The sequence below is a fragment of the Passer domesticus genome, chromosome Z (assembly GCF_036417665.1).
Source record: "Passer domesticus isolate bPasDom1 chromosome Z, bPasDom1.hap1, whole genome shotgun sequence".
In the NCBI taxonomy this organism is placed as follows: domain Eukaryota; kingdom Metazoa; phylum Chordata; class Aves; order Passeriformes; family Passeridae; genus Passer; species Passer domesticus.
Window position 1 is genome coordinate 17,917,739 of NC_087512.1, and position 16,562 is coordinate 17,934,300.

The 16,562-nt window shown below is 36.2% G+C and overlaps 1 protein-coding gene across 1 annotated transcript in view; it reads right to left on the minus strand.

Moving 5' to 3' along the window:
• ARL15 (ADP ribosylation factor like GTPase 15) overlaps window positions 1-16,562 on the minus strand; it is a 225,458-nt gene that overhangs the window by 4,150 nt on the left and 204,746 nt on the right. The window lies entirely within an intron of this gene.

Here is a 16,562-nt window from a genome sequence, read left to right on the forward strand (position 1 = left end):
TTAAAATATAGAATTTGTCACCATACTACTGTAACTTCACAAATTAAACATAAAAATTTACAGATCCTAAACATTCCTCTCAAATATGAGCTATAGCACAGCATCTCTTTGTGACCAAGAAAATCCTACAAAAATAAAAATTCTTCCAAAATTGCTTAGTTTTTTAAAAATTAAACACAGAAGACTAACACATTAATGTTAATAGGATAGTAGCAAGTATTATACATAAAATGTGATGAAGTTTCTAGGAAACACCAATCATTACTGACATTGCAACCACTGTCGAGACATAAATACAGAACCAGAAAGACTGAGAAAGATTTTAATTTGGTAGTATATTCCAATCACTTTTCAAAATAGAAAGTACAATATCAAAACAAGTTTTTGATGTCTCTTAGAAGAGAACAGCAGCCTTCAGGTTAAACTGGACCACAGTTTACTGTTTTCATTAAAATTTTAGTCTTCAAAGGTATTTGACCCAACAGTCTACTCATGTTTGACTTGTCCACTAGAATTTTAGTTTTTACATCCAAAACTACATCCCTTGTTTCCTGCTACTGTCCATATATCAACAGAAATACTTAGTCCTAACTTAGTTTGCACATTTTTATCAATTGTAATTATTTCAAAATACTCATTTTCTTTTAGCAGAGACTGTGCCATAAGTATGCAGCATAATCACAGGAATGGTTACTCACAACACGGCAGGCAATAGAGGCCCTAGACAGGCAACTGGAGCCTCACTGTGTAAGGCTCTATGGGAAGAAGGAATGAAGACAGGAAAGAAGAAAAAATGGCTTTCAAAGCCCATTTACAAACTGCAACATCTCTGCGTAGCTCTTATAATGTCTACTGATAACAGTTTTGTTTATCTATTAATGAATTATAATAGAAAAAAACCCGAGTTGTATCAAGTCACATAATTCAAAATTTAACCATGATCAGGCAGACTTTCTTATTTTTTTAGAAAGGAATTCCAAGCAGAATGTTTAGTAACAAATATTAGGGAAAAAAATGGTTTTGAGATGAGAATTTCTGCTAACCCAGAAACAACACTGTGAAAAATTTTAAATCTCTTTTCATTGAAGTAGAATTGTACCAATAACATTTGAAAATGAAGCATGGTATTTGACATTCACTTCCCTTCAAACAAATTTAGAAAACATAGAAGTTGAAATAAATGGGGCTTCAACAAACCAGTATTTTAATAGCAACACACCAACTTTTTCGCATTGGTATCTCAGTGCCACACCAGTATCTGATATGTTAGGACAATTATATGTCATAAAAACCAAAATACTAATGTCTACAAGGCATGTATTGCAACTTTTCCAGCAGCTTGAATTCATCCCCATTACTATACTGAGTTAATGGCACTGATCACAGTATTGGAAAAGCGGGGCAAGGAAGCTCTGTTGCCGGCTCCAGCAGCAGCCTCCTTAACTGTCACACGAGGGGAGAAGTAAGGGCTGCACGGAAGGATAACAAAGCAAGGTGTCTCTCAGGATAGAGCTGCCCACTGGTGTTAAACTGACAAATATGGCTGAGTTACCTAAGATGTTTCAGACCCACAACCCAGAGGATGTCCACTACACCCCCTCTACTGGAAGACTGTTGCCATCAGACCCTGGAGCTCACTGAAGTCAGTCTGCAATCTTCTTCACGCAGCCTCTTGGATTAGGGCTCTGCCATGTGATGGAAGGTCATTACATTGTAAGGACAGCACTTGGGTTTAAAAGTAGAAACACATGCTCAAGGAAATGATGGCACTAGCACTGAGTCTCGTGCATTTGTGGGCAAATACAAGTTACCAAGGTAGCCTCTAGCCAAGAAAAATACAATTCCTTTAAACTATATTTCAGTGACTGCAGATGCCAACAGATTTAGTGAAACAAATTTTGCAGATAAATTATTTGGATAACCAAAGTTGATCAAAATGTTGGTTTTTTTTTCTTTTTCTGTCTGTGTAATCAGAATGTTACTAAATTAGTGATGTGCTGTCATCATTTTTTACACTAAGGACCAGTTCAGAGTATCTGCAGTAATAGGTCCTAGATGAATACTGAAATGAAAATGTTTATTAGGTGGTTGTTTTTAAAATGTGAGGGTTTGATACTGGCATGAAAGCACAACTGCCTATATTCACAAGAGTTATTTCATTCTTACCTTCTGAAGAAAAAAAGAAAAAGATTTGCTAGACGACTTGTGTCTAATACTAATCTAGAAAAATAACACTAATTGGCTTTCAAATAATAACTAACTAAACCAGAAGTAGCACAGAAGTGATTTTTCACAACCCAAGGGACACTTCGTGGTGTGTTACTATACTTCCTCATTTAAACTTCATACCACAGTGGAGCTTGCTAAACCTCAAAGTTTTGCGAGCAGGCTCTCTGGACTTTGAAACTTCCAGAAAGAAGTTTGCAGACCCAAATATTTTCCAATTTACTGTAACTTCTTCTCCTGTCAACTCAGAAGAAGTCATTCTGTTCTAAAGGCAAGTACTTTTTTTAGACTTGAAAAAACAGCCGCTTTTTTACATGCAACAGATGAAACATGAAAAGATTGACACAATCAGATGCCCAATTCTTTTTATACAGTTGAGTTTTCCACTGGAATGCACTCAGCTCTCCATCCATGTTTGTTTTTGTAGTTCCTTTCTGCCCCACTGACCATCATCCACACTCATTCCCTGCAGATTTCCTTAAAGGATGTACACTGATCACCCAAGCGTCCAAAGAAAGCTGAAATTCACAGAATACTCTCACACCTAGGTAGTGTGCATAATCAGCAGTTACTATTTTACAGCTCCCTTCAATCACACTAGCACAATGGGTGAGATCCTTATAGAAGCTCTTCTGCCTTCCACTCTGCACAAACAGTGAAAAGCTTTCTGCCTGTTTATGGATGCTGAAGTGAAATACAAAGATTCAAACACATTTCAGAAGTCTGATGCATAGATGCACATTTACATGCTGGCTTTGCATTTTTAAGAGTTTACTTTGGGATTGCAAAATTTTTTAAGATATAATCTTAGAAGAAAATACAACCAATTAAATCTAATTTTAAGACTTCTTTACTAATTTTACAGGATATCATTGTATGTCTTGACTCCACATGGGGGCCTTGTTTTATAGAGAACCTGACATTGTATTTATGCCACATTCTGAAGTCAATAAAATCTAACAATACACGTTTGCAATTCCCACTCTTCCCACACTCCACCTTCTAAGTCCTATTCTACTGGCACAATACACTAAACATATGGTTATCAAATGTTGCTTAACCTACGTGCTAGAAAAGTCAAGACACAATAAAAAGGATCAGTGCCCAGAACCTCAGCTGGTGTAAATTATCATAGCAGTGTGGAACTGATGTTACTAAATTGATATACGTAAGCTGAGTAACCAGGCCCTGCTGAAAGCTTTTCTATGTTCTATTAATGAACTTCATCTTCTAGTCAGTTCACCACCCATGTGAACATAAGATGTATAGGAAAACTTAGATGTTCCAATATATGGGAAGAGTAATCTCTATTATTCAACATGAAAAAAAGCTGATTGAAAACATTAGTTTTCATTTAAATTCAAAATTATACTACCAAATTTCATCAACATAGAAAAGCCCACTGTGACTAATCTGTTGTAAACAAATACAAAATTCAGATAGTCACTTACATTACCAGGCTGGTAAATGGAGAACTTAATGAACAAAATATTTTTTCATTCATTGCTGTTTTATTGAAATATTTTATTTGGGACAAAAAAAAATTGTAACAAAACATGCATACTATATCCAGTCAAAGGCTGCCTGGTCTTGTCAGTGTCCCCACTAGACTAAATTTTTGAAAGACTTCCACAGGATTTACCAATTATTACTGCAAAAGGTATGAATTGAACTAAAATAATCTAATTTGGTGAATCCATGTATTAACCATAAGACATAGTTTATTCATCCATTCCACATCTGCATGGACAAGAAACTAAATAATAATAGGAGACTGGAGTAGCCCACATTAACACTGTGAAAGTTTCACTGAGCTGTGATGCTGATAATATCTTTTCAGACTTCATAAAAATCTGCTTTTTGGAGCAACCATTTAGAAGATGGCACAGAGAGCAAATTTTACTTGCTGTCTCTACAAACAACAGAAAAGCAGCCTATAACAATTCTTGTGCAAATTCAACATATTCGGAGAAGAGAAAGAGCCAAGAGTACTTTACATAGCATTAAGTTCTAAAAAGGGAAACTACATAAAATTTGTAACTTAAAGAAAATTAACTGCGCAGCTAAAAAAGTAAAATACTTGCAGGTGGCACAGAAAAAAAAATACCATAATTAGGGGCTCAGAGTATATTTATACTACTTCAGAAGACTTTAAAATAAACAAAAAAAGTTTTCACCAATTGCAGCAAGGAAAAGGATGGCATTAGAGGTAACAGAAGTCATGTCTAAAAAAGGAAAAGACAAAACAAAAGAAAGGAAATTCTGGCAAATTAAATAGAAACCACAAATGTTGACCTACTAACCATAGAGTAGAACTCATTACTTAAATCACCACTGACGCTAAAAAGCAAACTGAAATCCACTCTAGCTCATGTTGGTGTGCTTGACTACAAACTGCACAGCCTCCCAAGCTCCTACATGAACTTTTCTGCTGGTTCTTTTCTGACTACAGTGATTTATAGGATTGTGTGGAGTGGACTGATAGCCACTTAATCTTAAATCAACTAGTTCAATCCAGTGTCACACAGGAGTTCACATGTCCATACTTTTCCTGAAAAATCTGCTAGAAAGCTTCTTATCTGACAGTCCACTTGGCTAAAAAGGACCTCCTGTCTGACCAGAGCAGCTGTAACATGCACAACTCTCAGCCAAAGTTTTGTAATATTTATTCATCCTACAGAGACACTTCACTTGTCCTAAAAAGATACTTCATGTATGCCTGCTCGTATGCTTCTTCTTAACAGTGATCTCATCCTTGTCTAGAGGGATCCTTGTAATGCACCTATGCATCATAAGCACTCCTCCTAAAGCACCTGTACCTCATGTTTATTGATTCCATATGCAATATCTCTTACACAACAGGGAGGGGAATGAAAGTACCTCAGCTGATGAGAAGGGATGGTGATGTGCTGCGGTCTGGAGCAACATATGCACAGGGCTACTCCCAAGAATGCCAGCTGAGGTCCAACAATACTATCAGCAACAGAAATGCTTTTATATTCTAGCTCTTTGAGAATATATATTTCACTGCTCAATGACTTTAATGTGCCAAGGAATCCAAGTCTGTATGCACAATGTTAAAAATTTGCAATGAGTCCATTAAGTACATACGATAATCAGATTTATGTAATTGAGCTGCCTTTTTTTTAACTTTAAAATATAACCTGCTGAAGTAAAATCAAAAGAAAAAATAATTCTGTCTTCTTCAGCATTTCTGTGTCATAGCAGGGTGAGCAATTTCTCTAGACAAGATTACAGAACGATCAGAGGCTTTTTAGTACATCTCACAAGTAGTGGTGAATGCTTTACAAATTGGTATTTCTAGTTTGCACAGCTTTCCTTTTTTTTTTTTTTTTAGATTTTGCCTTTTATAAAAGACTACCTGAAACACATCCAACTCAGCTTTGTAAGAGAGCTGGATGATATTTTTGGCTTCTAAGTCTTTACAAAGGGGAATACAGTCACTTAAAGTAATGTACACAGTGCTTTGTGCATGTTTCCATCCTTGTTATCTCCAGTGGCCACAAGTCACAACACTTTTCAGATTACAAGTGATAGTTGAAAGAAATGTATTTTAAAGAAGATAACTAACTATTCAGAATGAAGAAATAGGATGCCTGACAAATCCACAGAGCCACACTATTCCAGAGAGCACAGAGTATTGGCAAATGCAAGCAGGAGACAAGAAAAGGGGGAATGAGCTAAAGAGCTGGAAGGTTTTTAAAACAGAGAAATTGGGGTGTTTTTTTTACAGATAGACAGAGTCATGTTACAATGGGTCTGGAAAAACAAGATGGATGAGAGTGAGGACAGAAAATTGCAGAGGTTGCAGAAGCACCACTGAGATTTGTATGTGGATGGAAGCAAAGATAGGTTTTGAGAAGCTACTAGGATCCGTCAACTCTTTGCACACACTCTTTGTGTTACCACACAACACTGTACTACAGTGCATTACATTTTTTTAGATTCTATTATTTTGTACAAAAGAAATAGTAAATTGTGTAGCTGCCAAAAACATACACCTATACTTTTCCTTCCATGTCTTATCCACCCAGGATATTCCTTTCATATAAGCACGTGCTTTTCTTACAACTGGAAGGAATCAAAATAACATGAGAAGAGCAGCAGCATACCTATATGGGGAAAACCAGACTTCCAGGTGAAGACTCATATAACCATATAAGCAGAAAAACAAGATAAGGGCTCACAATTACCCAACCCTAGAGTGAGTGAAAGAGCATGTCAAGTGATAAGGGAAACAAGAAGAGAGAAGAGGATACTGTACAAAAATGCATGCAATGAAAGCAACATAAAATACTTTTCTTTAATGCCATTTTAATTCTTTGTTCTACTTCAAAGAATTACTCAGAAATTAAATCAATCATCACTAAGTTACTGCTCCTTTTGCTTTCTCTCTTACCCACTGTGTTTTATTAAGTACTGTGGGTTGCCACAGATACTGTCTGACAGTTACGTACTTACACATAAAGTGTTAGAATATAAAATCCTAAAGAGTAATGCTGAAAATTAGCCCTGGTTAAAGATAGCTACTTGGAGGACATCTAAAATTCGCATATCTTTCTTCCTCCACATAGAGCACAGACACAAAATTGCCAATTTTCTATTTTAGTGTATTCATAGCACATCCTAGTATATTCTTAAGCTGTACTGAAAATGACTATTTGAATATAAGATCAATTTAAACTTAGGATAAGTCATTTAAGTTACTATTGTTGCTCTAATCTGTTAACAAAAAGTATAGAATGGAACATATCCAAAGATAATTTTACAGGAAATCTACTGAAAGATTTTACTATACCTCATCTCCTCTCTACAATCTCTGACTCAGGTTTATTTTTGTTATAACTTCAGTTAAATAGCTTAATGAATTCAAATAACTAGTAGAGACTCAACACTCAAGACCTTTAGGAAACATGTTTCAGAAACTCAGTTTTTGTAGCATCCTTTTTTCTTAAATAGACTGCAGGTACTCATGGTTTACTTCAGAATATAAAACTACTGACAGAGTATGCTGATTTCAGCAGCAAAATATGCTAGTTTTATCTACAGATTGTGGTTTGAACTAGTAACAAAACTGAGACACAAGTACTGAGATTTTTCCCTCCCCAACCCAAAGAAGTTTACCTGCGATGTTGAATGTCAAAATAACCTTTAGAGTAATGAGAAGTCCAAAGACCAACCCTTATTATGACATCCTTTCTGCAAATAGCATGTTTTCTGTTCCGATAGCAGATAAACAGTATTTTCTAGAGAAGTGCATATGTGATGATTCATCTGCATTTGCCTGAACATGTACATAAATCTAGCACTTGAACAAATAACATCTGTATACTGTGCCTGCGTCTGCAAAGCACCAAAACACTGTATGGACATGTACCCTTGTATCAGCAGCAAAGAGCAGGATTTCTAAGGGCTTTGTGGTTGGCTCCTCACATTCCCACTGCTGACACTGTTCCAAGTTAACAGTCAGATTGAGCACAAAAGAAAAGTCAGCAGCAGCTGTGGTTCTGTGAGGTGTGTGCTCCCACAAGCACACACAGACAGCAGTTGTGCCTATTTCCCTTGCTCCTCACCAGGTACAGAGCACAGCATGTTAGTACAGGATGGTTCCAACCTCCCTTGAGGTCTTTTGCCAATGCGAGAATTATTTATTATACGAAGTCTGCATAGAGGCAATGGAAGCCCTGAATTAACTGCAATTAACCATTTTTTGTTCAAAAGCAGAAACTGTGTAATAAATCAATTTGAAAAAGTTAACATAAAATACTTGTTAAGTAAAATTGTTCCCAGAGACCATGCCACTGCCAGGTTCAGTTCCTGGCTGCCAGAATGCCACAGGCTCTGAGACCTGCCAGCTGGTCCAGCACCAGGAACTTTTGTGGGACCTCTTTCTGAGGATTTCTTTCTGCCCGGTGGTTAGAGAGGATGCAAGTCTGTACTTTGTGTTTTCTAGATCCATGCCTCTGAGAAGATTAATGCCTCCAAACTCACAGCAAGCCACCACTTAAAACTACTATTCCAGGCAGCTCCATACTCATCTATTTTTTGATACTTTTTAACTCTCTACCTAGAATTACGGCAGAACCTCTCCAGGTTCTCTGAGCAGGGCTTGCTTATTGGGACTATGGCCCCCTCACTGCTTCCAGATTTCTTCATAAAACACAAGGATACCAAGAGAAAAGTTACACAGCTCAATTCAAATACAGTCCTGTACACTGGAGAACATCCAGTGTAAACAAATATGCCACTAACCCTAAAATGATAAGAAATGCATGAGCATGAGATATGGGGAAAAAAGTGAGCACTTTACAGCAAGACAGGATGTTTTAAGTCAAGTAAATGGGAAGTAATATCAGCAAACTAATTTGCATTGAGATTTGCAGCAGTGGTGCTGGAAAACACATGGATGACCAGATGGATTTGGAGGAGATGGGTAAATACAATGAGAAGCTAAAGAAGAGTATTGCTCTTTTGACTCTTAAACTTAATGATTCTCTCTTTTTTTTTTAAGTGCCAGAGTTATTTTTTCCATTAGCATAGGTTACAGCAGGGAATTCCACCTTTCTGGAAAGTCTTTTTAATAAAAATATTCCATGGGAAAGGATAAGAGAATGAATGATGAATATTTTTCTTTACTGTATTGAAAGATCACTTCCCTACATTACATTGATCCACACTTCAAGGAAAGAGATTAAATGATCAAGAGCTGTGCATATAAGAAAGAAGAGAGATACACAGATACCTCAGAAAAGATATCAACCTTGACATAGAAGAATCCAAACCAGCCTCAAGGTACCATAAAATGGCTTGGGTTGGAAGAAACCTCAAAGATCATCCTATTTCAACCCCACTGCCATGGGCTGAGACACCTTCAGCTAGTCCAGGTTTCTCTATGTCCCATCCCACCTTCAACACTCCTTGGGATGGAGCATCCACAGCTTCTCAGGGCAACCTGTTCAAATGTTTACCTTCCCCACAGTAAAGCATTTCTTCTCAATATCTAATCTAAACCTGTTCTCTTTCACTTGAAAGCCATTCCCTCTCGTCCTATCATATAATGATAAAATGCCCTTATAAAATGTCCCTCCCCACTCTTCAAAGAATGGCCAAACTCTGACTGACAGCACTTTTAAAACTTATGGTCTTCTTAAAGGAGAGCTACTGAAAATAATATTGAAGGAGCGTAAAACAGGTTTTGTAATAAAGCTATTTGTTACTTTAAGTGAATTAAGGCTTTCTTTTGTACATGCCAACTGTGGAAAACCTTTAAAGTCATTGAAAAGCCATATTATTTCTGAAGAAAAATAACTCCTGGAGACAGGTGCTATGTCCTAGTAATGCCCCAATTATCATGACTGTACCAATGAAAAACAAAAGCAGATTCTTGTCAAGTGATTCTAGCAGAAAGGGAAACCTGGCTTTTACAAGCTGACAGACAGCTCTTTCCCTCCACCTTTGGATGTGACCTGTCAATTTACCAACAGGCCCAGTGTTACACCTGAGGTGTAACACTGGGCCTGTTGGTAAATCAAATATAGCAAATATTTGCTATCAAATAAATCAAATATAGCAAATGTATCACTGGCACTAAATTTTTATGAGGATGAGAACATTAATATAATTTGACTAAAATATCTTAATGCAACAGATTTTTCTAAGCATTCTCCACTTACCTTAGAGAGCAACCTATCTATTCAAAACTGGGGTCTAATAGAAGTAAAATCACCTCTTTAAATTCTGAGTTTCCAGCACTCAGCGTAAGTCAGAAATCTGCACATTTGCAATTCCTAATTGAGTTTACTTTACACTAGAAATCATAGGCTAAGTTCGCTGACTACTAGTGACAAATGTAAAGGTTATAACCACTAGCTTTTACAGAACATATTCAGAATTGGTACAATTCTACCACTTCTTGATAATGAATTATTATATATGTCTACAGCTAAAAAGACCTTAACTAAATACTCCTTACCAAGCCAGGAAAGGCACTGTATATTGAAGCTAACAAGTTTAAATTTCAAGCTCTTATATGAGAAACAACCAATTATCCTGTCTGAAACACAGGCTTGTAAAACTCTCAGTTACTTGTAAAACGGTCTGCTACACACGAGTAAGATGGTGTTTAAATGACTTGTTTGACTAGATGCATTCACCATGAAATTGATTCTTTTAAAGCATTATTTTTAAACTTGATACAAGTTAACTGCATAAACTGAAAATGGGAAAAATCTGGCATTATAAAGCGTAAGTTGCAGTATGAGTTTAGTATTTTATGAGGTCGAGGGTTACTTGAATGAGAAACCCATCAAAAACAAACAGCCATTTGTGAGGCAGTAATTCAAAGGTTTAATATGATTAAACTATTCTGCTATTTCTATGCCAAAATGTATAGTACATTATCTATTGTTATATCACCACTGCCTGTGCAACTCCAAAGTATTACAAAGGCAATAAAACAACAAATAGAACATCTTTCAACCATAAACACCAAAAACAAATCTGAGTTTTGATTTTTCTATAGTCTGAAAGTAGCACTATATAATAGCTTTTTTCTTGGCACTTCCAGATAGATTTAATATTTACTATCCTGTTATGTCTATTATTCAGTGGGTGGCATAAGGGGATAACTAGCACCAGGTTACTGAATATTCTTCAATCTTCAGCTCAGAGAGACAGTTTTCAGCTTTATATGGTCCAGATTTCAAAGCAAAAGAGACCATTGAAAGTAGGTAATGAATTTAGGTATATCTACTAAAAAAAAGACCACTAAACATATGTCCTTCAATAACACTTTAGATTTGAATGTTTAGTACAGTCCTATATAGACAGACAGACATATCATGCCAGCTTTACTGAAAAGACTAGAAATTGCAAACTAATGTTTTATGTTTGCTTCCATAACTGAAAAATTGTTAAATTGCTTTATAGTGAATCAGCTTACTAATGATATGCTGCTAATAATTCAGATGCTTTAGCGACTTATAACAAAAAAGATCTACTTGGTAAAGAGCTAGAATTTGAAATATTAATAATGCAATGTTTCAAACTGTCCATTCACTAAAGAGATCACATCCTTACAAGATGAAGCACTAACAACGATTAAAAAAAATTAACATTGCAAAGTGTTTTAACCATTGCTCCAGAAAAGCCAGGAAAGATGCAATGCTGCAACTGCAATACTGTTTTGGAGAGGGATCAAATTCTTAAGACTTCAAACAAATAAGTATTTGCACATTGTACAGCAATTTACTTAACATGCAATGAAGAGTGCCACCTGCCACATTGTTTTATAAGACCAGTTGCAGACAGATTAATAGAAAGGACAGTGTCATCATCATGTCAGTCAGACCACAGGCAGGGCAGCAGGAATTGGAGAGGGTAAGTAGAGATCAGCCATATAAAATGGCTTTAGATGATTTACAAGCAATAAAACATCCTGCTTCTAAAGATGTCTAATCCATGACAGCAGAAATTACTTCATATTAAAAAAATTGCAGTCCAGCTGGTAGTGTATTGGTTTGATGTTTGCCAGCTAGAAAGCACGGATCTGCAAAAGGACTTGACAACATTTGAAGAAGAGTACACTGAAAAGTGAACAATGCTTAGAAAAAAATCAAGATTGAACAGTGACATCTATCACAGAAAACAAAAAATGTTTCCTTTGTTTCTTTCACAAGAGTTTAAATGTATTAACAGTATTTATCAGTAAAAGAAAATATAAATTAAATAAACTGGGTTTAGATTAAAGACAAGCATGGACAAACAAGTACAACTGGATCTTATTAAAAAAATCCACTGTCCAGTGGTCTGATTAGATCTTCAGCTGTTCTTGTGGGAGGGAAGAGACCAATTCTCACTGAGGGAGAATTCTCATTGAATTCTCAATAAAAGAGCTAATTTCATACAAAACATATGCAAGACCATAATGCTTCTAGTAGGATTTGAATACCTTTTAAATTAAAAGTATTTTTAATTAAAAGTTGACATATCTGACTTTTCTGAATTTTACCAGAACTGTTAGACAAAACACAAGGTTCTTTCCCTTTTAGCCTTGTTTGTTTTTATGGACATAGTATATGAAGACAAAAAGCCAATGAAACTTCATTTGAAGTTATACTGTTCTAGTTACATAGCCCAGACACTCACAAGGCATATATACGTAAATCAATCCTTATTTCTGTGAACACTCTGTCACTTACTTTGCCCAATGAATTTTCTAATCTAAAGGGCAAACATGAACAGTTCAATTATTTTTTTTTTCAGTATTCAGAGTATATGGTTGATCAGCTAAGTCGTTTGGTTTGCCTTCTTCACTGGATGACATTTTAAAGCATGTCAGTAACAGACAGATAATCCAATAAACAACGCTCATGTTTGTGCCCTGAATAATGTGCAACTTCTCATTCTCTATTTTCTTTTCACTACAAACACTTAGAGATATTATTATCAGTTATGCAGTTAATTCATGCTTGATATAGCAGGGTAAGCAAGGTACTGGATTGCTCTTTAGATATCAACTACACCTTAGTCTAAAAGCAAGAACACCTCAGCTTGTATCATATAAAAACATAAAGTGACATTATCATTAAAATGTCTGCCCAAAAATGCACAGCTGAAGCAAAAGGAGAAATACAATGTCTTGTTAATATCCTAGTCAATACTGTTATGTCTTGTTAAGCTCTTCTAATATCTTGATGGGCTATAAAGAAGTACAATCATTTCATTAAAAAAAATTATTAATAGAGCAGTCCATCTACCTATAACATACCAATATGCAAAACACCCAGCACAACAGAAACATATTTTATGGGAAAAAACCCCAAACATTTATGACCTTACACTTTGATATTAGCACATACTTAGCACTCATGCTTTGCAAGACACTGTGATACCACAATGATGTAGACCACGTTCTGTCTGATACAGACAAATCTGGAACATCTTGAACCTAGTTTGTGCTTAAAGCTGATAACATTAAGAAAGAAACAGCAAGGAGAAAAATTAGCAGACACATCAAAAAGAAAGACAAAAAAAAAATCCCTTGCCGACAATTGCTAGCATTAATATATTTTACAGCCATGATCTAGGCCACCTTCCTGCAGAAGGAAGCTAGTGCAAAGAAGTGGGGGTCAAACCTACAGTGACACGGTTCACTGACTGACCAAACAGAGGTCTACATATTTCCTTTATGGCTGCTGGCACCAGTTTTGGCCTAGAAGCCTCTAATGAACAAAGAGAGCTCTGATCCCTTCTGGAGCCATTCATATGTGATTAAGATCCAACAATACAGCACTTTGATCCACTGAGTTACAGAAAGATTGGATATTTGCTGAAAAAGTCATTTCGGGTGAAAAGGAAAGAGAAGAAAAGAAGAAAATTTTCCTGATCAGGTCAAACTTACTGAGACAGCACTCTTCTCACATTTGACATTCATTGTATTCTCTTGAGATTTTTGAAGCTTTGGAAAGATGACAGATGACTGAGGTAAGGAAAAGAGGAGTGAACTGTGGCATCAGTGTCTCAAACTCAAAGAATAAATTTAACTTTTTGAAGATGGAGTAAGATTCATTTTCAAGAGAAGGAAATTTAGTTAGGCAATGCAAGGCATATTGCAACAAAGGAGGACATACAATCACTACAGCAAACTGGATGGCATCTTTCATAGATATGTTTGAAAAGCTTGCAGTGCCACAGTCAAAAATACATGTTTCCTCGTGCTGATGTAGCTGAAAACAGCAGGAGATATATGGGTAAGTCTATAAAAAAAATCTCAGAGAATGAACACCTGGTTTCTTTAAAGTAATCTTTCTATCTTGACACCAATATACTTCACATAACCCAAGAGAATTAAAGGTCTGTTTGAAGTTAGAAGAGCATGTTCTTGACATACCATTTGGAGGAGTATTTAGTTTTTTCAACAGACATAAGTATTAAGCACAGGTGATGGATTCAGATCCACAGGAATGAACGGAGGCTGGAATGTCTAGACAACCAGGAAAGCATAACACAGGTGTGACAACTCTGCTTGACTATCACATTCCAACATTTTCAGTATAAACTAAATAACTTCCATCATCTGTTGATATAAAAGCAGAAGAGGAAAAACATATTTGGCTTTGTCTATTACAAATGTCTACTCCTAATAATTTATTTTGGAACCTAACTCTCCTGTTCATATTTGGGTTGGATGCTTCTAAGTCCACCTGGGAATGGCTCAGCTCTCTGGCTATCCAGGACAACAGTTCTTAGTTCAGAACACTTCAATTTATTTGTCACTGGTATAGTCAGACTGCTCATACTTGAATGCTTTTCAGGTGGCTGTCCTACTGGACAGCAGGTGATTTTTTGCTCAAAAAGAAAATCTTCACAGTTTAAATTTAAACTCTAACTTCTTGAATTCCTTTGCTAATGTATGTGTTCTGTGATTCCTCAAGTACAAAACAAGCACAACACATCGTCTTTCCCCAGATGATTTTTAAGAAAACAACAATGTAGAGCTGCACTGACAGCCATCCACCAAAACCAGGAAAGCTGAGGTGAAAGCAAAGGGAATCAACAATGTGGTAATCCTAAAAGTAAAATCTAAAGGAGATTTGCCACCAGTCTTGTACCATGAAAGATAATACCACCCTCTATAAACTACTCTGTTTTATAGTGCTACAATGCCAGATGAATATTAAATAAATCTTGAACTATTATGTGCAGTACATATGGAAGACAATTAAAGGTTAATATGCTTCTTAAAACAGTATGACTAAAAAAACGTGTGAAAAAAGCATTTTCCATCTTTAACCAATTGGAGTACAGTTTACCTGTTTTGGAGTTGAAGTTGTGGAAAAGTTTTATTTTTCCTGATGCCTTAGGACTTTAGATTTTATATTTTTCATATATTTGTTATCCTGTAATTTTTTAGTGTGTAACTCTAAACTCCATATTCAGTGTTAACTACTGTCTCCACATTTTGGTCAGACAAAACAATTCCTTTCTAGGCCTGGGAATCAAGGACACCTTACTGTCTCAGGCCCCAAGAAATGTAAACAAAAGTGAGCTGGGGGCGGGGGTATATTACTTCATTACCTGAAGCTGCAGTTGGAGATTAACCCCCAATAAGCAAATGGACCAAACTTATAAAAGTGTGAAAATCTGTGACCATCATCCATTTTAGGGTGTAGCCCCTGGGTGGGCTCTGTCTGCCCTAAATGTACCTGAAGGCCCTTCAATAAGTATTACTGCTTTTTATTCTCTTAATTTTGTCTGGCCTCTGTTTTTAGGTAAGTCTGAAAAGGCATAATTTCTATCACACATCTGCAGTATAGCATGTTCAGCAGACAGCTGATCAGTAAAGTCTTCTGTAATTAATGTTTGATTACTCCTGTCATAATTTCTTCTGCTTCACAGAAGATAATCTCTAATTAATAATTTAATTTTAATCAACTAATTAAAAATGTATTAGAGACCATTTGCTATTACATATCCATGAAAAGGAGACACTTTAACAAATCCATTAGACAAGTATAGATACAATTTTTGGAGCTATACAACTGTAGAAAAAAAAAAACAGTCTCTTTTGAAAAACTGACAGTGGACTGACCTATGAATTACCAGAGGGGTAGGAGTCTGGACAACACCACTCTCCCATGACATTTCAAAGCTGCAGTTCATCAATATCACTGCTAAGAGCAGAGCTTGTTTTGACAAACCAAATCAACTTATTGATCCTACTTATAATTAACAACAAAGGATACATTTTAATGGCAAGTAAGTAGTTAAGCCAGTTGCTAATTACTGCCAACCTGCAACTGGATGCAGCAACACACCTGTGCTTTCAAAACTTCCTACAGCCACATACAGCTGAGATGTCTGGCAGCCTAAGTGTGACTGCTCTTCTTCACCTTTAGGAGTTTTCCACTTTCCGAAGCTGTCTGTACTGCAAAAGTACCCCACGTATAATTGTGTGACGATTTTCATTATTTTCCATATATTCTCTACCTTGGAAACTCTGTCTTGTTCTTTTCTAGTGACTGAGGAATTGATTTTTTGACATCAGCTTTCAAACAAAGAAAAAAGCACTAAACTAACGGTTGTTATAACAGATTATGATAATTAAAAATTGCATACAGAGTACTGCTGTTGAAACCCTTAAAGACGCTGAGTTATGCCCAGCTTCTTGAGGAGGCTTTCCCAGAAAGCCCTCTAACTTCCTTCCTCATTTAAGTTCAAAGTAAAAGGCATAGCAACCTTTTGACTGAACCTGTCTAAAATACATGTGGCAAAGTGGAGCTTTCACTTGGAGAGCTGCCAGCCCACCTTTGGCT